This window comes from Paroedura picta, chromosome 12, assembly GCF_049243985.1.
Source record: "Paroedura picta isolate Pp20150507F chromosome 12, Ppicta_v3.0, whole genome shotgun sequence".
NCBI lineage: Eukaryota > Metazoa > Chordata > Lepidosauria > Squamata > Gekkonidae > Paroedura > Paroedura picta.
In genome coordinates this window covers 50,973,489-50,995,583 of record NC_135380.1, presented here as the reverse complement: position 1 = coordinate 50,995,583, position 22,095 = coordinate 50,973,489, and the positions used below count along the sequence as shown (strand labels likewise).

At 51.1% G+C, this 22,095-nt stretch overlaps 1 long non-coding RNA gene across 1 annotated transcript; it reads left to right on the top strand.

The window, feature by feature from the left end:
• Positions 1-10,805: 10,805 nt before the first annotated feature.
• Positions 10,806-17,968, top strand: LOC143821407 (uncharacterized). The gene is made up of 2 exons (XR_013225793.1): positions 10,806-10,979; positions 15,274-17,968. It is a non-coding gene; the product is annotated as an uncharacterized LOC143821407 (long non-coding RNA).
• The last annotated feature ends 4,127 nt before the right edge of the window (positions 17,969-22,095 follow it).

Sequence of the window (22,095 nt, the reverse complement as noted above, 5' to 3'; positions counted from 1 at the left end):
GGAGCCTAAGAAGGGCAGGGGACGGGGGGAGGGGATACCACCATGCAAACTACTCTGCAAAACTACTCTACCTGGAGGTTGTACAAAAGAAGAGAACCCACAACTAAACAAGAGGTTATACACTACAGAAAAAGTGTATACAGTGCTTTAAAAGCACAAATGCAACACTGTAATACTGCAGAAGTGTGTGACTGTAGGAATGCCCGTGGAAATGCCCAAGCCAACAAAAGAACAGGTAAGGCCTGCGTTTCACTGGTGATTGCGTCTTCGGTGAACCAACCCTAACAATTATAACAGCTGCAAAAATGCAGAAAAACATCAGCCGTGTTTTCATAGGTTTTAGAAGAAGACAAAGTTGGTTCTTATTTGTTGCTTTTCTCTACTCGAAGGAATCTCAAAACAGTTTACAGTTGCCTTCCCTTTCCTCTTCCCTTTCTTCTCCCTTTCCTCTCTCCCTTTCCTCATCCTATGCCCCCAGCAAGGCCTTGTGGGTGAAAATCTGCTGGTCATTCCCGCCCTAGGCAAGCACGCCTGGCCTCGACCAGGGCCAGGGCCTTTTTGGTCCTGGCCCCGAGCGGGTGGAATGAGCTCCCAGGAGAGCTGCGAACCCTGCAGGATCTTTCAACGTTCCGCAGGGCCTGCAAAACGGAGCTCTTCCGCCAGGTCTATGGTTGAGGCCGGGGCTGGCAAGATAGATCTACGCCCGCCCCCCCCCCCCCCCCGGATCTGAAGTGAACATCATCGGGACCTCCTTCTCTACCCCACTAGTAGTGCGGGGGGGGGGGGAGTCGGGTTTTATTGATTTTCTGCCAATGTTTTATGTCTTTTAATAGGGTTTAAAGACACTGTAACCTGCCACGAGCTGCAAGGGAGTGGCGGGAAATAAATGGGGGAAAAAACAAAAAACAGACACCCTGTGAGGTGGGTGAGGCTGAGAGAGCCCTGAGATTACTGAAGAAGGAGAGTTGGTTCTTATATGCCGCTTTTCCCTACCCGAAGGAGGCTCAGAGCGGCTTCCATTCGCCTTCCCTTTCCTCTCCCCACAACAGACACCCTGTGGGGTGGGGAGGCCAAGAGAGCCCTGAAATTACTGAAGAAGAAGAGTTGATTCTTACATGCCCCTTTTCTCTACCCGAAGGAGTCTCAAAGTGGCTTCCAATGGCCTTCCCTTCCTCTCCCCACAATGGATACCCTGAGAGGGAGGTGAGGCTGAGAGAGCTCTGAGATTACAGAAGAAGAAGAGTTGGTTCTTATTTGCTGCTTTTCTCTACCAGAAGGAGTCTCAAAGCAGCTTACAATCGCCTTCCCTTTCCTCTCCCCACAACAATTGCCTTCCCTTTCCTCTCCCCTGTGAGGTGGGTGAAGCTGAGAGAGCCCTTATATTCCTGCTCAGTCAGAACAGCTTTATCAGTGCTGTGGGGAGCCCAAGGTCACCCAACTGGTTGCATATGAGGGAGTGCAGAATCAAAAGTCCACAACCCAACCAAAAACTACACTGCAAGAGTGCTAAGAGGGCTCTAAATAACATTCATCTTCCGGATTCTACAAAAATACAAGGTACGGTTTGCTATACAGACTGTTCGAAATGCACAATAAGACAGCATAGAATACAAAACTGTACACAGTATATCTCCAATAAGAAAATATCTTTAAACCGCCCGCGCCGTGGACTAAATAAGCAGTAAGGGCTGGTGGGGAGGAGTTAGGGCGGGCTCTGTCCAGGATGAAAACTCTGAGGAGCGAAGCAGGAGCCACGAAGCGGCTCCTGATTCGCTTCTCCGAGTGGCACTCCAGGGCCAAGTGTCCAATTGGGAGGTGCACAAAGCGCGCCTCCCTTTTGGACACTTGGCCCGTCTCGAGGACAGCCCGCCTCTTAACTCCACACTCCTCCCGACCAGCCATCCTTGCTGGATGGCTGCCGGGCAGGAGCCTTGCCCCACGTCCCTGCCCTCCGGGGGAAGACCTTCCCCTCCGCCCACCACCTGCCGGAGCTCCAGCCACCACCCCAGCCCTTCCCACCCCCACCCCGACCATCCGCACGGCCTCCGCCCTTCCCAACCCGATCCACTACGGACATCCTCGCCACCCCACGCCCGCGCCCTTACCATCCCCAACCCCACTTCCCGCCGGCCGCTTGCCCACCTTTCCCCGGAATTCCCCGCTGCCGCCGCCGCGCCAAGCCTCCTGCCCACAATGCCCCGCTTCCAACGGACTTCGCCGCTGCCCCAGCCACTGACTTCGTACCTCCAAAATGGCGCCGCAGCCTACTACAACGGCACCAAGCTGCGCCACTGCACAGCAGCGCACCCAGGAGCCTGTGGCGCCGAGCCAGCGCACGCCGCCCACAGCCCCATGCCCTGCCGCCGCCACTCTCGCCTCCTCGATGATGCCCCTGAGGCCCCAACGAACGCCTTCCTGCCACCATTAGGCCAGGGACACCCCCGCGGAGCCACTGCGCCACCTCCGCTGCGCCTGGCCTGCCGCCCCCAGGACCGCACCTCGCCTGCTGCAGCGCCACACCACATACCTGCCCGCCGTTCACGACCCGCGACAGCAGACACAAGGTAGGCCCACTGGACAAACTCGCCCCGCACCAGCCTGCCCCAGTCCGTGGGGGGCCAGCAGGCAGGCTTCTGCAGCCTCGCCGACCCGTCCCACCCTGGCCACGCTGCAGCCTTCGCGAGTTGCTGGGGGGGGGAGCCATCTAGCGCCCATTTTATTTTAATATAAAATGGGCTTTCTATCTAGTACTTACATATTGCAGAGTAACAATAATTAAAGGTATAGTGCTGTTTCCACCCTTAGTTGTACCTGCCTCACAGTCCTTTATGTGTTTTGGGAGTTGTTATTCCTCAATAAGTATAGTTTCTTATTGGAGGTATATTGTCTACAGTTTGGTATTCTATTTTGTCGTATTGTGCATTTCCAACAGTCTGTGTAACAAATATCATGAAGAATCATGAAGATATTCATTAGGACATGAGTGTTATCTATAAGCCTCTTAGCACTTGTGCAGTGAAGTTTTTGGTTAGGAAAGGGAAGTTTCAGGGCCATTCCGCACAACTTTAATATAGCACTAGTCTTCCATTTTGTTTTCGCCACTAAAACGACGTTCCGCATGACATCGTGAGCAATCTGCAACACTCCTGCAACACTAGCGCCAAAATCACTTCGTTGTAGTGATTTCCGGTGAATCGGGAAAAGTGGATTCAGCCTCAGAAAATCGCTACACTCCTGCCAACAACCTGCAACACTTGCGAAAAAGACCTGTGCGTTCTCAATGTAGCGGTTGCAATAAAGTCCCTCCCCCTGGCTCTCTCCTCCGAACTTCTGGCGAAGCGATCGCCATTTTTTTTCCTTGGAGCGGGGAAAGCAACGAACCAGCGAGGCTTCATTCACCCAGCAAGGCTTCTCCGGCTACAGTCCCTCCACAGAAGTGCTTCAAAGCTCCCCTAAGTCCCCAAGCACAACACAGCCCCCTGTTCGCCAGTTCTCTTTAATTCCGGCCAAAAATCGCGCCCGTGCAATGAATTGCCAGCTCACACGCCAGCAACGTTGTGAAGAATCAAGGCATATGCGTTAAAATGTGTTTTTTTTTTAACTGTGCTTAAAGGGAAAGGGGCTTTTTGGGAGCATGATAACAACCGCCCATTGGCTGTTCCGTTTGATTGACGGCCAGGGGCGGGAACAAGCACAGAAAAAATCGCTTCCTTTCTAGCGATTCCTGTGAGACCGGAAACCTGTGGGGAACGAATGAAACGCTACTGGATTCCACTACAAAGGCAGGTATGCGGAACGCCGAGATTCCACTATTTAAAATAGCGTTTCCGCTTTGTGAAACCAATTGGCAACATTGGTCCTTGTGCGGAATGGCCCTCATTTTTACAGGTTTCCTGTCAATATTGAAGTCCTATGATAACATGGCTGAAGTTACTCTGTATTTTTGCACCTATGTTATAATTGTTATCATTAGAATCCTAATTAGGCTTTGGAATTTCCAGTGGCATTCCTACAATGGCACTCTTTGGGAGTATTCCAAAGTTGTGTTTGTGCTTTTAAAGCACTGGATAAACTTTTTCTCTATTGTATAACCTCTTATTTAGTTGTGTTGTTATGACACAGTGGGTTTTCTTCTTTTGTACAACTGTGCTTCCGCTTGCTGCGGACTGCTGCGGCGTAGTGGGCGGAGAGGGCGGCATGCGCGGCAGTCTGCGCATGCGCGTTTGCGCCGCCGCCGTGTCGGCGGCCGCGGCTTCCCCTCCCGGCCCCTCCGGGCCGCGAGCAAAATTTGCTCGCGGCCTGGCGAGCTTCTCGCTTCGGGGGGGGGGAGGGAAGAAGGAGCAGGTTGGGGCGGGTTGGGGACCACTGGTGTAATACACTGTGTGCCCCATTTTGTAATTTTGGCTCTTCCCACCCTGCTGGTGCCCCTTAAAGGGAAATATATCATTAACCATATTTATTCTATATTACTTTTTCAGCCCCCTTTCCTGCACCGTTTTTCCTTCCTGCAGTTTATCCTCACAGGAACGCTGTGAAGCAGCTTTGGCTGAGCAAGAGTGATGGGGGGCCCACTGCCCCTCTTGGCCAAATGGACCACTGAGCCCCGGTCTCCCCAGTCGGCTACGCTAGCTAGCCAGGCTCCCAACGCTGCTTCCTTCGACACTCCTTTCTTGCACAACTTATCTGCCATTAAAAGCAGCATTTTCAGCAACGCAGATTGTACATTAGATAATGTTACGAAGGTTCAGTCTGCTTTATGGAGAACTGTGAGGAAGAAGAGGAGGAGGAGGAAGACGAAGATGCATTGATGTGCTTAATGAGCAGCAAACAAAATTCTCTCTATATATACTTGGAGGAACTATGCCTGATTGTTGCATATCTTCTAGAGCCGCCAAGCACTGGCTTCTTCCAGGCGCCTGAGGAAGGAGGTTTCTTCCCCAGTTACTTGGAATAGAGGCATTATTCTACCCAGCTGACCGAAAAAAAGCAAAAATTGGCATTGCTTCCCATTTTCTAGCTGATGTGTTCAGAGGGGCTCATGCTTGCAGGGGCTCAGGGGAATTGTAGTCCATAGGCGTCTGGAAAGGCACAGTTTGGCCACCCCTGCCATAGAGTCTACCCTCCAAAACAACCATTGTCCCTGGGGGAACTGATCTTGGCAGACCAAACATCTGTTGGCAATCTAAGCAATCTCCAGACCCCACTTGGAGGTTGACACTTAGGAACTCTTTCATTTCTGTGCAGGGTTTCTTAATACCTACGAAGAGTGCTTCTAGATTTAACTGTAGCCCCATCTGCTCATTTTTATTTTATTTTATTTTATTTAGAAATGTATATCCCACCCTTCACCCAAAGGTCCCAGGGCAGGTTACAACAATAAAAAATAAGATATATAAAACAACCTAAATATATTTAAAGGTGTGTTTTCACCAGCCACTGAAAGCCGTAGAATGTAGGTGCCTGGCGAATCTCCAGAGGGAGGCTGTTTCAAAGTTTGGGGGCCACCACAAAGGATGCCGCCTTGCAGGTCTCTGCCGCTTGCCCCTCTGAGAGAGGCGAACTTCCAGAAGTCCCTCACCTTCTTTAAGGCCAGCAGGGTGTAGTGCGAGCCAGCATGGTATAGTAGATAAGAGCAGCAGACTCTAATCTGGAGAACCGGGCTTGATTCCCCACTCCTCCACATACAGCTAGCTGTGTGATCCAGGGCTAGTCACAGTTCTCTTAGAGGTGTTCTCAGAGCATTTCTCTGAGAGCTCTCTCAGCCCCACCTACCTCACAGGGTATCTGCTGTGGGAAGAAGAAGAGAAAGCAGATTCATGCCAATGTAAACGAGCATAGGAGACAGCACTCCCGATGCGGTGTAACTTACTGTAACATCCCACACAAACCCTGGGTTTATTAAGCTGCTCTTCAGCTACATCACAGGAGGAGTCCAGGACAGGATATATGGTCCTCCCCCACTGGGGGGCAGCATCATCTGAGCATGGAATTGCGGTCACTGTGGGTGGCCAGGTAGTTGCAAGTTTCCTAATTCTGCACGGGGTTGGACTAGATGACCCTGTAAGTCCCTTCCCACTCAATGATTCTATGAAAACAAAAATGGATCCAACTGAAAATCAACTGGCAGCAATACAGATTTCAAACAATAGCTGCTTTGTACCTGAAAGTACAAAGGGGCATTTCCGCACATTGGAAAAAATAGCATTATGTCAGCAAAATGGCGTAACACTAAAAATAATCACGCCTCTGGCCATTCCTCACCTTCTGGCTCTCTTACTTCCATCTGCCACCTTTTTGCGCTTCTTAAACTGCGCGTGCCTGCATGAAAAGGCGGAAGAGAGCAACACGCTTTACCCTTGACTCTCCTCCACCTGTCAATCAAGCCAGGCAGCCAATCACCTTCTTCATGTTTTAAAAGGCCCGTGATGGCAGCTAATTTCTTTTAAAGTAAAACTTCTCTATTGAAACACCTATGGATCTGATCATAGATGCATAGTGCTTTATATAATGCCACCTCTTATGGAATCATGACCCTTGAGATAGCGCACATTTCCTTGGCGTGTGCCTTGCTGGTTGCTCTCGTCTGGCTGGCGCTTTTTAGTTGGGGGAATCCACTCTATGCAATTCCCCAGCTAGCGCTTTAAAATGGAGGATGTAGCTACCGGTTTGCTGCTTGGATGCTGGATGTTGGTGACGTCGCGCAAAATGCCAAAAATATGGCCCCTGCGTGAGGTGAGTATTTCACTATATTTATCTGGTGTGAAATGGCCCCTAGCTTTAAAACTCTGTAAGCAGCAAGGTTCCGGGCAACTCTGGAAGACAAACCTCTGGGGACCGCCAGGATATTTTGGGGTGTAGCCTAGGGACAGTGGGGTCTGGGGAAGGGAGGGACCTCAGAGGTAATGTAGGGCCACATATTAGGGTCACTCCAAACCAGACCTTTCCCCCAGTGGCACGGATCTCCGGAGTCTGGAAATCAATTGTAATATCAGGAGCTCTCCAACCAATTGGCTGGTACAAAAAATTAATCTATTTGGTTATATTTATTCCAATTTATTTTGTAGATATTTAACGTGCAAACATAACCCAAAATGGGTTCCAGATAAACACAATTTTTTTCTTTTTCAATTGCCCGTTTTCAAGGAGGTTCTCCTCATCAGAGGTTTGTTATCTAAAACAGATTACTACAAAGTATTAGTAAATATTTATATGTGTTTCCTTGAATTAAACCAGCAAACTTCCACCTACGTAACACTGAGTCATATCTCAATATTATTAAGTAAAACTATAGGAAATATACAAATCCAGAGTGAAACATTCTGTGTAAGTATATAACAAACCTGTTAACAAAGTCATCGATAAGTTGACTTCTACCTGTTACATAACATAGCATGATAAATATCTACAAAATAAATTGGAATAAGTACATCCACTCTGGATGTTACCGGTCCATATGTCTCACCTTGAGCCGGCTGCTGGGATTGAACTCCCAGCCTCATGGGCAAAGCTGTCAGACGGCTGCCTTACCACTCTGCGCCACAAGAGGCTCCTGGTAATAGTATTCCTGGCAATTTCAGGAGCTTTCCCTGACTGCTAACCTGGTCTTGCAGATGAGGTACAATCACTTCCAAGAAAAGGTTAGGCAGACTATCTTCCGAGGGCACAGGGCCTTCTTGGCTGTAGCCCCCTGGACTCTTGAACAATCTCCCAGGGCTAACGAGGGTTACCAAGAACCCCCTGAAGATTCTCCCTTACCCTTTCCCCCCACCTAACCCAAATGCCCTATGAAAATAAGTCACATCTCTTGCAATTGCAGCTAGTCACAGTGTGCTAAGAATTAGTTGTTTCTATGTACTCTATTAGAGCCTCTTGTGGCACAGAGTGGTAAGGCAGCCGTCTGAAAGCTTTGCCCATGAGGCTGGGAGTTCAATCCCAGCAGCCGGCTCAAGGTTGACTCAGCCTTCCATCCTTCCGAGGTGGGTAAAATGAGTCCCCAGCTTGCTGGGGGGTAAACGGTAATGACTGGGGAAGGCACTGGCAAACCACCCCGTATTGAGTCTGCCATGAAAACGCTGGAGGGCGTCACCCCAAGGGTCAGACATGACTCGGTGCTTGCACAGGGGATACCTTTACCTTTACCTTTATGTGCTCTATGCTCCCTCCCCCCATTCTGATCCTCACATTTTTCTTCTTCACAGGTGGATATATCCTGTCTTGGATATATGGTCCTCCACCATTGGATTCTCACAACAACCCTGGGAGGGAGGTTAGACTGAGTGACAGCCTATAATTGCTGTTGCCCCTTCCTTCCCACTGTGACCCTATCAACAGCACTGCAGTCCCTTACAGGTAAACCCATGACACCATGTTCTCCCAGAAGCAAGACTGAACGTCCACTTCCGTGACACAGTTGACAGCCGACGTGGCTGCTTTTCTATAATCTGCAATGGTTGCTTTAAATTGTCTTGCCATTTCTGGTTGATTGTTGCAGGCTAATTTCCCCCCCTCCCCCATAAACAGTGATTTGGCTGTTATTAACACTGGGTAAATCATTTTGAGGAATTCGCATCAGAAGAACTGCATAAACATCTGTGAAATCAGACTTCCAGGGGCAGGGACTGAGGATTCGAAAGCACCCTTCTTGCCCAGCTCAAGACTGCAGACGAGAGAGGCGGAAATGGCAGAGGCGGCATTCTCTTAACTCCTGCATAAATGGCTATTTATACTATTGTATCTTCTTCAATGATTAGATGCACTTCAAAAGGCTCCATCTTTATCAGGACTAGATTGTCTACCTGTCAACAGATTTTATGGCCAAGAACAGCCATTGAGAACCAGAACAAATGCAAAGCAGTAAAAACATTATAAACCAACCAACCAATAAACAGTGTGAGATCAAAACCCAGTGAGGGCATGCATGTATCGATATATTCTTTAAGCCAGGGGTAGTCAAACTGCGGCCCTCCAGATGTCCATGGACTACAATTCCCATGAGCCCCTGCCAGCTGGGGATTGTAGTCCATGGACATCTGGAGGGCCGCAGTTTGACTACCCCTGCTTTAAGCTGTCGTTTTCAGTTTTGTCCATCCAGGGCCTAGCATGGCAGAAAGTAAACATTCAGCCTGAATGCCAGCTCTCTGCCTTAAGCTATTTTAATGACAGCAGTTCCTCAGAGCATACACAGAGTGCCTTTTCTTTACCATATTGCATCTTTTAAATTATATCCCATTGTGACTTTTGGCTCTTCTCTTAACTGTTGTTCAGCCTTCCCTTAATCTTTTCTTTGGGGAGGGGGAAATTTGATTGCTTCTCTAGGGGGAGGGGTCTTGCAGACAACCCAAACAGATTTCCTTTTAAGAAACAAAACAAAGATCAGCAATCCTGGCCCAGCCCCAACAAGTTAATCCCAAATAGATCACGTTTTCCCCAACCAGAATTTGCACATCCCTATTTAATGGGAACGGCCGCCTGCCCTAACCCCAAAATGCTTTGTGGGACCGGCTGGGGGCTCCTTTTCACCAATTGGTGCATTCATCTCCTGCAGTCGAGATCTTTGCATTCTTACCCACCAGCTTCTCATCCTCTTCCTTTTCCTAGACTTTACCTCCCAATAAGCCGCAATGCACGGCTCCCGTTATATTCTGCTGCAGCTGCAATCCTTGGGAATCAACACTGTCGTAGTCATTGGTGGGGGGAACAATGGGCATTATGGGGGCATTTCCCTTTGTGCTGCTGTTGTGTGCTGCTGTTGTTTAGACCTGTTGTGGGGTGGGGAAGAGGACTTTAAGGGAATCACAGACCCTAATGTAGAAATGTGGGGGGGGGGAGACGGCTTGGGGGGGGTGCCTGTTTGCATCGTGGATTTTGGTAGTTGGGGTCTGTTTTGTACCTCTAAACAGGTCATCCCTTTGCTGTTACTTTTCTCATAGTCTCTTTGGGAATTGCATCTTTTGAGTGCAAAACTTCACAAGGTATCTCTCTGAGTTGAAGGCCTGAAGGCCACGCAAGGGCAAGTGTTTGAAAGGCTATGGGCAGGTTTCCTTCTCCGCTTGGAGCAGGCGTGGGTTGACATAGATAGGCCCAAGGTCTGCAGTCCCAAAGACCAGTGATCACTAAAAGAGGAGATCTCAATAATCTACACTAGACTTATGCAGAAATACACAGGACTCTGTTCACAGCAGTGTTTGCTTTTCTTTCTTTATGGGTTGTATTTGGGGGGGGGGGGACAAGAGAAAGCAAGGATGCCTTGCATTTTGAACTGGTATTTGTTGATGAATTGTGCCGATATCATGAAAGTGATCTTTCCAAAGGCTTTTATTTTTTTTGGGGGGGGGAGATCTTGACACACCATTGCCCAGATACCAGGATGGATTCTGGTGGACCCCCCCCCACCCCCACCCCCCACCCCATTTGGCAGGGAGGCATCCAAGGCGCTTTCCCTCCAGCGCAGGGGCCGGGGCGAGTGAGTGGGTGGGGTGGGTGGGGCGGGGATGGGGTGGGGTGGGGGGGCTCCGGGGTCGCTGTGTCTTTAAGAGCTGCCCGGCTCCAGGTTGCAGCTGCCGCGGCTGGCCGCGAAGGGCGCGGAGACTCCTGGCCCGAAGGCACAATGGGCATTTATCACCCCGGGGCCCAGGGCAGCCCCCTCCCCTCCCCCCCGCCGCCGCCGCCGCGCACTTATTGTCGCCGGCCTCGCCTAAAAGCCCCGCCGCCGCCGCCGCCCGCCCCACTCGCCGCCCGCCCGACGACGCCGCCGCCGCCACCAGCCCGGCCGCGCAGGAGCCACAGGCGGCGGGCCGCCCGCGGGATGCTCGCCTCGCCTCGCCTCGGCTCCTGCATCCGCAGCGGCGAATGGGCGGCCGCCCAGCCCAGCCCAGCCCAGCCGGCACCGCCGACGGCCGCGCCGGAGAGAGCGAGAGAGAGCCGGCGGGGACGGCCCGGGAGAGCCCCCCCCCTCCCCCGGGAGCTCCCGCCCAGGACAGGTAGCCGTCGGCCGCCATCCGCCGCGCACCCACCCACGCAGCCGGCCGGGCAGCCGGGCAGGCAGGCAGCGGGAGGCTCGCAGGGGGCCAGGGCGGCCGGCAGGGGTTGCCGCGGGAGGTGGGGGGGGGTCCGGCGGGCACAGCGCCTGGGCTGCGCGGGGCTGTCAGCGGCGGGGGCGGCGGGGGAGTCGGGGGGTCGCGGGCTCCTCTTCAGCTCCGCGCCAGTCCCGGCCCGGCGCGGTCCTTGCGGGCGCTGGGCCGGATCCCTCGGCGCTCGGCAGGCAGAGCGGGCCCGGGCGGGCGGGCGGGCAGGAAGCCGAAAGGCCCCCGAATCGCGGACGCCGCCTGCCCGCCGCCGCCGAGCCCCGGGGCCCGCGAGGGGTGGGGGGGGGGGGGAGCGGCGATCCGAGGGCGGCGGGGGCTGAGCCGGAGCACAAGGCGGCCAGGGGCTCCCCCAAACGGAGAGGCGGCCCCTCGCTTGGGCCCCGAGGGGGAGGGGGAGTGAGCCCCAAAGGCCCCCCGCTCCCCTCCCCTCCCCCCTCCTCTTCCCTCCGGCGCTTTCGTTAGCGGCGAGGCCGTGCCGCCTGGGGGGTCGGGGGGGGGGCGGGAGGGGGTCGCGGCCTTCCCTTCCCTTCCCTTCCCCCAAAGGCCGCCCGAGACGCCGTCGAAGGGCCGGCCCCGATCCTCGGCCCCCTTGGCTTGCGCTTGGTTGCTGCTCGGCATTTCGGGAAGGGCCAGGAGTCAGGAGCGGCGGGCCGGGCCGGGTCCCCCGTCGGAGTCGGAGCCGGAGCGAAGAGGGCAGCCCGGCGGCGGCGGCGGCGGCGGCTTGCTCGAAGTTCCGTCGAAGGCAGGCAGGGCTTGCTGCTCCCGGCCAGGCCGGCCTCCCGGCGCCTCGGGACAAAAGGGGCAACCCGGGAGCCCCTCGAAGGACGCTCAGCATCACCGCCCCGCTTCTTTGCAGCGTTTGCACATGCGAGAGTCTGCTCCACGCCAATCGAATTCTACAAACAAGCCCCAAACCTACCAGTCGATTTTTACAATTATTATTATTATTATTTTAAGCCTGACCGGTTTCCCGTGGAGAACCTACAGAAGCCTGGCCTCTCCCCTCCGTTCCCTTTCGGTAAAGCAACCTTGAAAGGGGGGAGCGAGGCCCACCACCCGCGTGTGCAAGGTGTGGGGCTGTGTTATTCCTAGGAAACCACCTCCTCTGTTCACACACACGCACACCCCGTTTCCAGACATGCCAACATCCGAAAGAGGAAAACGGGGACGTTGGCTCCTGATTGTCCAAACGCAATTCTTGTCCGAAGGGAACTTGCCAACCAAGAATTGTGCCTGGACATCTGTGGCCGAGTCCTCATCTGCATCCCTCGCGGCTTCCCGTGGCGGAAGAGGCCGGCCAGCCGGGCTTTTGGAACGACAGCAAAGGTAATCGATGGGCACACAAATATTTGAGGCCGGTTTTCTGTTGCGTCTCAGTCTCTTACATTGTAAAACAAAACGAAACAAAAAACGAGTGGACGTATAAAAAGGGGCCCCAGGTTTGTGTGCACGAGATGGCCAAAATCTGTGCAGGTGTTTGTCGAGGGAATGGATGAGATGGAATGAAAAGAAGTCACAGCAGGCTTTTCTGTCTAGCTCTTGGTACATATGTGGCTCTCTGTAATAATCTAGTTAAAGTCTCGCTTCAGATCAGGAGCATCTGAGAGTGTCTAGGTTCATTTTGTTTTATTCTTTTTCTCTCCTACATGAAACTGTCTTTTGTCGTAGTGCATTAGCTTAAAAAAAACACCGAGCCACGGAGATTTTATTTTTAGCGGGAAGTTGGAATTTATTATTATTATTATTTAAGCTGCAGAAAGAAATCGGGAAGGAATTGCTCGCAGAAGCGCGTTGGCAGGGAAACTTTGCAAGGCAGAAAGTGGATTGAAATTTCCCTCCTTGGATGGATTTAAACAGTTCCCGGATTTAGTGTGTAAAAAAATGCAAATTGAAATCCAAAACGCATTGATCCGGTTTGTTCTTTGATGGACTCGGGCTGCATAGAGTGAGATATAAATACAAATTGTGCTGTTTGAGCTCCAGAAGACGGGCGCATTCACTCAAAATCCTCACCATTTAAATTCTGGCCTGGCTGAAGATTTTGTTGCTCGGTGTTTAGAGAGTGGAAATAATTATTATTTTCGGCGGGGAGAGAGCAGCACCCCCCCCCCACGCACCCTCTGCTGCCCTCCATGGTGGCTGCATTTGTCTGGCTTCCCCAAGGACCACAAAGCCCGGGGCAATGGATCTTCCCTAGCAGAAGAGATGCTGCTTTGTCAGTCTCAGGTAGCCCAAAAGGGAGCGGGGAGGCTGAGGAACACGAGTTGCCGTGTGGAAACCCTCCGTTCTCTTTCCGAGGAGGTGAGGTTGCCGATGAAAGGCAGAGAGGGGAATTTCTAGATGGCACAAGCTCCGAGGTGTTGCCACGTGGTTTCAAATGGGCCACGCTTTGGATTCCAGGAAGGCTGCAATGGTGGTTGTAAAAAGGAAGAGAGAGAGAGAGAGAGAGAGAGGCTGACTCTCTTGACCTCCTAAGTCTAGATCTCCTAAGCCTTAGGAGCCAGGATGCTGGATTTCAATCAAGTATATGTTTCTGTTCCTTTTCTTCAACTGACTGTTGTGCCTCACCCGTAGACCCAGAAATTATTTAATACTTGGATACACATCTTGTGACGTTTTATCCCCCAGGCAAGAGCAACAGGACAAGCTCAGGAGAGTAAGGGGAGGGGCAGGGGGGGAGCAAAAAGAGGAGAGAGAAACCTATCCCTATGCCAGCTGGAATGGAGTGAAGCCAGTTGCTTAAAGGGGTGAGGAAGGGGGTTAGATTGGCAAAGCTGTTTTTAGAGGGACCATTTGATACCAGCCCCCCCAACCCCAACATACACACTCCAGTCCCATACATTAGAATTCCAGCAATTATTGAAACAGATAATTGCAGCTTGGGGGGGGGGGAATGACCAGGGGTGTTCTCTGAATCTGAGGTTGTTCTACACCGTTATTCCTTGTAGCCTCTGACCAAAGTTTCCTGCCCATATGCCATAACCCTCCTACATGTACCTCCTGCCCATCACATCCCTTTTGGCTTCTCTGTATGATCCCCAGAGATCAAGGCAATTTCGAAGACTCTGTATTTCAGAGTCTTTGGGTCATTAGCCATTCTCTTCTCCTGCAGCTAAGAGTGAGAAATGCTATAAAATACAGAGCTTTAAAAAAACATAAATGTTAGTCCTGCCCTCGAGCTGACTCCCACTATCTCAAGCCAGCTCAGAAAAACAGCTGCAAGCCTACCTCTGAAAACCTAAGACCCTCTCCAGATAAAACCCAGCTTCCCCCCCATATAATCCAATATGCCTACAACCCATAGGAAAGCCACCCCCATGCCACTCCTTGTAAGAGACAGGCCCTAGCCCCATGAAGCCCTGAAGCATCCCTTTCACTATTGCCACATTGGATTTTTGACACTATTCTCAAGCTCACCTTAGCAACCGCAGCTAGCAAAGGTGGCACAGAAGACTGGGAGAAACGTCTAATACATTCACAAGCGCCATGAAAGATGCCACCAAGGGTTCCTTCCCCTTTAAGAGGGGACGCATGCTAGTTCAGATTCTCTCATCGGCGCAATACTACAACCAAAGAATCTGCACCCCTCAAGCTCCCCTCCTTCCACACACCCCTTCAAATAAAGGACAGGGATCCTTGCGCATATTGCAGCAGACCGGCCGCCTTCAGGGAGTGAGGTTTCGGGGGATGGGAGTACCCCGGGATTTTGAAACTCCCAACACTAAATCCTATTAGGCCTTTCTCCTGCAATGCACGGTCTGACGCTTGTGGTTTTTTATCGCAATGATCCCCCAAGAACAGCCGCCCCGTCCTTCTCGGCCATCCACGGCTGCAGCCTCCGGATCTCAACCCTCGTGCGTGGCAGCAGCTTCAATGCCTCCTCTCTCGCACAAATGCACCGTGCATCGTGTCGCCACCCCCAGCCCCCTGTGCAAAGCATGCGATGCCAACCATAGTGGGCCCTATCAGGAATCTTGTCACTGCGGCCATATTAAGAGCATCCTGTACTTTGAACACTGGAAGCGCTATGCGCAGACAGAAGACGGTTTTGCAGCTCTTTTAAAATTCCGGGCACAAAACATTCCCTGGTTTACTCAAAAGAAGATCTGCAACATGTTAGAAAAGATGCCTTACTCTACCAAAAACAAACAAAAACACCACGCTCTCACCACTTCTGAATCCTTTGCAGGGAAATGCAGTTTTCAGTGCATGCTTGTGTCACCCACAGTCAAGAGCACGCTGATCTTTCCTCTTGGAACACAGATGCTTCACATCCCCAGCTTTGGGAGGAAAAGCAGGAATCACCTTGTAGCCTTTGCAGCCAAACATGGGGACTTATTGAATCCTATCTAGATCCCAGACCTGAAGGATCTAATGGAAGGAGCAACAGCCTGATAAGGTAGGCCAACTCAAGACTGTGCAACAGGGCCCAGGAGTTTTGTGAATGTTTTTGGTGGTTGAACAGGAGTGGTTTAAGGATTTGTGGGGCCCCTAGCACCAGACCCAATTTAAGGATTTATAATGTTGGTGGGGGCAGCCAAACTGGGGGCAGAGGGACCCTCACAGTGGAAAGGGTGTCACTCTGAGTGTTCTTAAAGAGGGTCCATGGGGGAAAGGCATTGTGGGAAGTGTGGGGCCTGTAGCACATGCTACCTATACTACACGGATAAACCAGCCCTGGATTTGAAATCTGTTCACCTGCTTCCAAGAGAGCCAGTCCATTTGCAGTTATTACAGTATTGGACTTTGCCTGGAGACACCTGGATTCAAATCCCAGTTAAATTCACTAGGTGTTGTTGGGCCGGCCACTTTCCCAAGCCTACCTCACAGGGTTGCTATGAGGGTACCATGGCATGAAGGAACCCAGTGGTCAGAGTTCCTTGGAAGAAGGGTAAGATTCTCAAAAGTGGTATTAGTAACCTGAGCCTGAATAAAGCATATTTGTTTAATTTTAATGCATCCCTCCTTAATCTCCAGCAACAGAAAAGAAGCTTCCCCCCCCCCCGCAAAAATAAAAGTGTGAAGGACGAAAGTGGCTAAACAATCTGCAAGTTACCTAAGTAACAAGGATTTAGAGGAATGTCCAAAGAGAAGCCTGTTTTAGCAAGATTTCCAGGGGACGGTCTGCAATCCAAACCCTTCTTGGCCAAAGCACAGGCATGGCCTGATGGTCTCACAGGTGGCCTGGCGGAATGCCATCCATCCCAGTTAGGCAGTGTTAGCCTGTCTTTGGCAGCAGAAAAGAGCCCAAGTCCAGCAGAACCTTCAAGCCTAGCCAAAGACGTGAGAGGGGAGGAGATTCTGTCAGCCACTTCCTCATGACTGCTCCTGCCCTGCCACAAGTCAGTGTGTGAGGAGCTACGGGCCTCTTGCTGTCATCTGGCTTGATACATCCAGGTGGGTCACCATGTTGGTCTCAAGCAACAAAACCAACTTTGAGTCCATTGGCGTCTTTAAGAACAATAATTCTGTCTATACCCAGAATTCAACTTTGTTGGTCGTAGGGGTGCCAGGGGGACAAAACTTTGTTCTGTGGTCCACCTTCTCCATGAAATGCTGTCTACCACACAGCAAATTATTTAAAATGAGGAATTTCTTGTCTGTCTCGGATTTTAACTTTTCTAGTTTCAAGGCATTGTAGCAGTTAGCAGTTCATTCATACTAAGATCATCATCCCCCAAAATAAAAGAGTTAACAATCTGGCTCTTTTCCTGTTCACCACTTTGATGTATATGCCAGGACACCTCAATGAAAGTGCCACGTTGAAGAGGGGACTGGTTCTCAGAGATGCAAGAAGTGTTAGAAAGTTGGGGAGTACGGAGGACACACCCAAATGGCCAGCAAACAATAGGGTCAGTAAGCAATATAGCCATCAAGCCTAGTTTACAAAAGAGCAGATTAGGCCACTTCATGCTGTAGGTGGGTTGATGCTGTTTTTCTAAAGGGGGCCCTGGCCTTGCTGGGAAAATGTGTTTGCATTCCCATATTTCTCCCTTTATGTTGACCCCGACATCGGCCTCTTTGCCTCCATTTTATCTACATAACAATCCTGCGAGGTAGGTTAGGTTAGGTTAGGTTAGGTTAGGTTGAGAGTGTGACTGGCCGAAGGTGAACTCCCCCAGTGAACTCCCGCAGCACCCCCGGGGGATAGAACTCAGGTCTCCAGTGCTCTTAGCCACCACACCACACTGGCTCTGGCCTCAAACTTCCCTGCAAGTAGAAAGTAGCACTTAAGTGCCACCAACGCTCTGCTCTGCTACTTTTCTATTTGCAGGGAGAAGTTTGGACACACACACACACATTTAGGGAAGTATTCAAAATGCACCTGCTGTGTGTCTAGAGATTACTTTACTAGTATAGCACCTCTCTTGCTGCATGGATCAGGCCTCTACTGAACTATCACAAGCATTCCAATGAGATTGGAGGACATCCTGTATATCGACCCCCGCCATCCAGTTGGCTCAAATGCCCATGTATTGTTTCCAGGGTCCCTTTCTTGCTTCTTCCCAGAGCGGTATTGGTGCAAGTTGGTCTCAGCCACCCCCTGTGTGGCCCCTGGACTCAGCAGAGCAGTTCTTCCAGAGAGCAAAGCTCTCCCCCCCCCCCCAACATTTTTGATGAAGGCATCTGGAGAACTGGAAGGCTCACACTGTCATTTTAATTCATCCGGACGTGAAGTACGATACGATTCAGTATGCACAAAAAGCTAGATATTTGTGATTAAACAGACTCTGTTTTGGAGTGGAAGAAATGTTGCTGGGAACCACCCCACCCCCCATCCGGTACACTGTGACGGGGAGGGCAAAAACTTGCTTTGCATCTGTGGTGTCCGTTGTAAGGCTGAACATTCCACATGCTGGATCCAATAAAATATCCTGGATTTACCTATTTCGTATTTCCACCTGGAGCCAAGCAATCGGCAGCGGTGTGTCCCAAACAACTAGAGAACTAAGCATAGGGGTGGGGGGGGGGAGGACATTCTCAAAGCTATTGCAGGGGAGGACTGGGGCATCCGGACCTGAAGGGAACTTCAGATCTTGAAAGTTGGTACCTCAAAACCTTGTTACCCTCTCATGTGCTCCTGGATGCAAATCCAGCTGTCCTATTAAACGTTCACTAGCTACCCAAGCACTACTTGAGCCATCCTCATTCTTAGGATCAGCTTATCCTTTGAGGTCAGGGTGGCCTTTCAGAAAGTTCCATGGATCGATTTGGATGGAGGGAAGGGGAGGTCTTCCTTTAAGCTCACAGCTCTGTCTGTTTCATTAAAGCTCTGCCTGGAGAAATGTCAAGAAGGCAAGGCATGAGTATAGAGCAGGGGTAGTCAAACTGCGGCCCTCCAGATGTCCATGGACTACAATTCCCAGGAGCCCCCTGCCAGCGAATGCTGGCAGGGGGCTCCTGGGAATTGTAGTCCATGGACATCTGGAGGGCCACAGTTTGACTACCCCTGGTATAGAGGGCAGGGAGTCCCTGGAAGCCAGGCTGTAGCACCAACTCCAGTGGGTGGCCATGTGGGTCTGAAGCAGCACAACGGAAAAAGAGTCCAGTCAGGCACCTTTAAGACCAACAAAGCTTTATTCAAGGCAGGAGCTTTCGAGGGCATGCCCTGTTCCTCAGATTAAATGAACCACCATCATAACTGTGGAGATATAAGGCAAAAGCAAATGATGCCAAATTAGTAACCCTAACCCTAGACATTGTTGGTCTGAAGGAGCGCAACAGAAATAGAGTCCAGTAGCACCTTTAGGACCAACAAAGCTTTATTCAAGGCGGGAGCTTTCGAGGACAAGCACCCTGTGCACCCTGTGCACGCCCTCGAAAGCTCCCTCCTTGAATAAAGCTTTGTTGGTCTTACTATTGGGCTCTATTTCTGCGGTAGCACAAAGGCGGCCAGCGTTCGCACCGCCCCCTCTCCAAGGGACATGTTTGAACACAATCACTACTGCTGGCAGGAACTGCGGGGGGGGGAAACAGGAAATGACTTTAGGGAGGAGCGTTTGGCGGAGCGGCCTGCTGGAAGCAGCAGCCTTGCTTGAAGTCACGTTGCAGAACTGGGATTGTTTTCCGCCACCTTGGTAACCGTTGGCCATATTGCCAGCATTTTAAGAGGCAGGCTTGTTGGCCGCTGCATTAAACCAAAGCCTGAACAGTCTACCTTTGAAGACAGACATTTCAAAACCAGGTATTTGGGGGGTGGGGGGGGGGTGGGCGGTATTACCGCCGGAATATGACCCATGTCATTGGTGGTGGTGTCTGGTAACATTTGGTTAAAATCATCAAAATAGGCAAGAATGGAAAAATGTAGAATGTTTAATTGGCCAATTAGTTTCATTAGTGCCAATTATCAGAAGAATATAAGGTCTGGTCATCGAATATGAACCAAGGGCATCTGTAAGAATGACTCTGATTAATTTATTTACTACATTTATATCCTCCTTTTCTCTCCATGGGGGACCCAGAGAGGCTTACACTGTTCTCTTCTCCATTTTATTCTCGCACCAACCTTGTGAGGAAGGCCAGGCTGAGAGAGAATGACTGGCCCAAGGTCACAGAACTGCAGCCGGGCTCCCTCTGCTTCCCCCAACTCTCAGCTGCAGGAGATGCCTCAGAAAGTGCCGAAATGCGGGGTGGGGTGGGGCGGGGGTCAGAAATGCAACGGTGACCGGCCAACTCGAGCTTCTTGGGGCTCTGGAAACAGCTGCAGCCTGCCGGGGCCTTCTAAGGAATATACATTTTTCCCAAAATGACTTCAACCTCACAAAACCAAGCAGAGTCACAACACCTGCTAATAACCCAGGTTCAAAGTAAGCGGGAAAATTCTATAACCTCCTCCATGGTGGGGGGCATAAGTTATGTGAAATAAATCAGCCAGGGACACACACCTATATGGCTTCTCCTTGCAAAAAAAGGAGTTATAAAGACTGAAAAATCCCCTATACTTTTTTCATCCCTCCCCCCCAGGAGACACAATGTTTGTTTGTTTGCATACTGGTTGTGTAAAATAAATGATTAAAAACTTAAAATAAAGTCAATGTTTTTGAAATGAATCTAAGTTCCAGCGACTTTTCAGTGTGCATAATCAGAAGATCTGCAGGACACACTCAGGAGAAGATGTCAGCCAGCATTAATTGCTATGATTTGGGGCGGGGGGGGGCAGCCATCAAGGTTGGGGGCATGTCCCAGCGCCCAAGATGACAGAGATGCAGCCTGAGAAACAGGCAGTCTCAACAATTCAACACTGGGGAGACAGAGGAAGCAGTCCAAGGTAAATAGAGGAAGAATCTGGGGTTTGGCCATACCCATATAGGTAGCTTCAGCTGTGTCAGGACTGCCAGGATGGAATTGAGAGGGGATCTGAAAAAAGCCTCTCTTTTTTTTTGCACATCACTTTTTCATACCTGAAGGAGTCTCAAAGTGGCTTAGGAACACCCTCCCTTCCTCTCCCTATAACAGGCACCCTGTGAGGTAAGTGAGGCTGAGAGAGCCCTGAGAGAACTGTGACTGGCCCAAGGTCACCCAGCTGGCTGCATGTGGGGGGGAGGGGGGGAGTCAAACCTGGTTCTCCAGCTTCAAGGCTGCTGCTCTTAACCACGACACCAAGAAGGGGTAGCTTATTCAGGGGTCTTGGCAAGTCATTCCAGGCATCAGGGGGCAGGAAGAGAAAATCTCAGCACTAATCTGCGAGGATGAAGAGGAAAAGCACTCTGCACGTGGCAGAGCTAAAACCTGGCATCGAACCCAGCCACTGCAGCGGAAATCTAGCATTGTGGGAAACGTTTTGTGGCCGACTCACTTTCAGTCTTGCAGGAGATGGTGGGTCCTGACGGCGTCCTCTTCTGATTCCTGCTTAACTGGAAGGACTGAAAGACAGAGGAGGCTGCAAGGTTTAAAAGTCCTTTGGGATATTGTTGTGACTGAGAAAGCCTTCCTAAAAATTGCAATGGATCAGAAGCTGCAAACATCTGAGAGATGGTTGAAAGTTAAAAGAGAAACATTGTGGCAGAGAGAAATAGACTGAAATGACAAAGGAAGGGGGGGGGTTATCACAGGCATGTTTAAAGCGCTTCATGCATTACATTGTGGTAATCTTAACGACAGCCTTGTAAGGTAGGCCACTGTCCTCATTTTACAGCCAAGAGACTGAGGCACCCAATTTGCAGCTGAAAACTCCTCTTCACTCCATCTGCAGCAAAAGTCCAATTTGGTAATTTGAAGTGTCCACCCAAATGCAGCCGGCAGGTTTCAAAGGACCACCTTGCTGGCTGAAAGGAGGAGGCCACGTAGTCCTCAGCAGCTGGCCTGCCCACAGGGTGCCCAGATTCCCAGTGAGAGATTCTCAAACAGGATGCAAATCGGCCCTATCCCATGCAGACATGTTTGTTTAGAATCCAGGCTCACAACTGGCACGATGCCAGGCCAGAGGGGGCTTAACCCAGGGGTAGGCAAACTGTGCCCCTCCGGATGTCCATGACTACCCCTGATCTAGGGAGAAAGAGCCCAGAAGGTTGTGCTCACCCCTCCCCCATCCCAATTCTCTGGCAGATGGGGTGATCCACAAAAAACCACCCTTCCTCATCACTGGCCATTTTGGGATGGGGGGGGGCCACGGGTTGACATACATGGTCATATCTCCCGATAAATGTTTAACAAATTAAAAAATATTAAGATCAATTAATTCCCACCCATTCAGGAAACCGTTCCAGTGCCATCAAGAACCCCCCGGGTGTCAGGAAACCCTGGCTTAAGGAGAGGTGGTTTGCCACTCCCTTGCTAAGCCAAGCCTTTCTTCGATGGTCTCCCATAAGGGATGCCAACCTCCAGGTGGGGCCTGGGGACCCCCCTCCCAGAATTGCAGGTCGTCTCCAGACTAAAGAGAAAACGGCTGTTTTGGAGGGGGGACTCTGTGGCATTAGGCAACACTGAAAAACCTCCCCATCCCAAATCCTGCCCACTCTCAGCTCTACCCCAAAGTCCCCAGGGATTCACAACCCAGAGCTGGCAACCCTGT